General features: G+C 27.3%; 1 protein-coding gene across 2 annotated transcripts in view; it reads right to left on the bottom strand.

Moving 5' to 3' along the window:
* The window catches only part of LOC115232866, a 56,415-nt gene that overhangs the window by 19,483 nt on the left and 35,306 nt on the right, over positions 1 to 1,626 (bottom strand). The gene's annotated exons all lie outside the window — the stretch shown is intronic.

Here is a 1,626-nt window from a genome sequence, read left to right as displayed (position 1 = left end):
TATTATAAATATCTATATAATTTATATTATACAATATTTTTGGAGAACCGTTTATTTTTTTAGCACAAGCAAGTATTTTTGCAATGACATAGTTTTATCAGCCTTTTCTGAGAAACAACAAGATACAAAAAGATTGCGGTGAGTAGAAAAAATGATTATTAAAATGCAGATACGATAAGAGACTTGAAAAAAACATTAGCATTTATCGAAAATGGAAATTTACTCAGAACGAGAAGAGATTTAGAGCCATTGCTAGCTGCATTATGCGTCACGGCGCGTCATTATTTAAAAAAAAATCTAAATTTTAAGAAAATAAAATTCCCATTTAAAGAAAATATAATATTTGAATCAAAATTGACTTAATAAGTATCTTACAATAATTATTTAACATTTTATTATTATTGTCTCATTATTTTTAATGACATTATAATTAATATCTTTATTTTATCACATTATTGAAAAACGAAAAATGAATTATAAATTAGCTAAAGAATATACTCCTGCATTTTTAAATCTTTTTTGTTCAACATTTTTGTATAGTCACCGCGAACATGTATACTGTGAAATTAATACGTTCAGTGGCTTGTTAATTAGTTCGTTTATGAGCGTGTACGGACCATCATATGATTCAAGCCTCACAAAACAAGCGAATGTTTTAAAACATCGTCTCAAAAGACGAAATATACATTAATTTTTATTATTTATTTTGAACATTATTATTATTATTATAGAGAAGTATTGTATATTATAATAGGAAATTTACTCAGAACGAGAAGAGATTTAGAGCCATTGCTAGCTGCATTATGCGTCACGGCGCGTCATTATTTTTTTTTGTCTCATTGTTCCTGGTACATACGCAACGACATGAAGCGAACAAGGTGTTGCGAGCCCTCGTAGTCGGATAATTACTGACCTGTTCGTTCAGTAAAGGTATGCTGTGGCCCGAGTAAGTTCCTACTCAGAAAGCTGAGCAAAGAACTTTCTACGGACAAACTAGGGATTCTAATGTGATATGATTTTAATGTGAATCTCGATGCTACATACATATATTGCATGCTTCTTGTAAATTCAACCTTCTTACAAGAAACCTAGATTTTTTATAAAACATCAATCTACAAAGATTCTAAGTCATTTTGTAAAAAAATTGACTCTATAAAAAGTCTGTAATATATAAGTATACAAAATCTTCACAATTAATCAGAAAAAAAGTAGACGTAATAATTTCAATGTAAGCTGTATTTATAATCCGCAAAATTGAACTGCTCAAATTATCACAAGTTTAATTGATAGCTTCTAACATCGTTATTGAAAACTCTATTCCTCTTATGTTTCATTTGTTTAACTTTATCATTAATTCTTAAATTGCAGAGTTACCTCGTTAAAAGAAAAAAATAACATATATAACATAAACAGCGCTCTATATTATTACATCATAAATTTATCGAAGTAAAGAAAGATACTGATATAATGCCAATAAATGACATTTATAATACCTATAACGAACTTCATTACATGTTTTATGTATTTTCAGTTACATTTTATTTATGTCGAAAATATAATTATTTTTAACGATGCTGGATAATTACTGTTATTATTGAATGGTTATCTTTTTATATTATATTTTTT

The sequence above is a fragment of the Formica exsecta genome, unplaced genomic scaffold (genome assembly GCF_003651465.1).
Source record: "Formica exsecta isolate Colony F162 unplaced genomic scaffold, ASM365146v1 scaffold15, whole genome shotgun sequence".
Lineage (NCBI taxonomy): Eukaryota > Metazoa > Arthropoda > Insecta > Hymenoptera > Formicidae > Formica > Formica exsecta.
The sequence above is the reverse complement of the archived record's forward strand: the minus strand, read 5'-3'. Positions and strand labels throughout refer to the sequence as shown.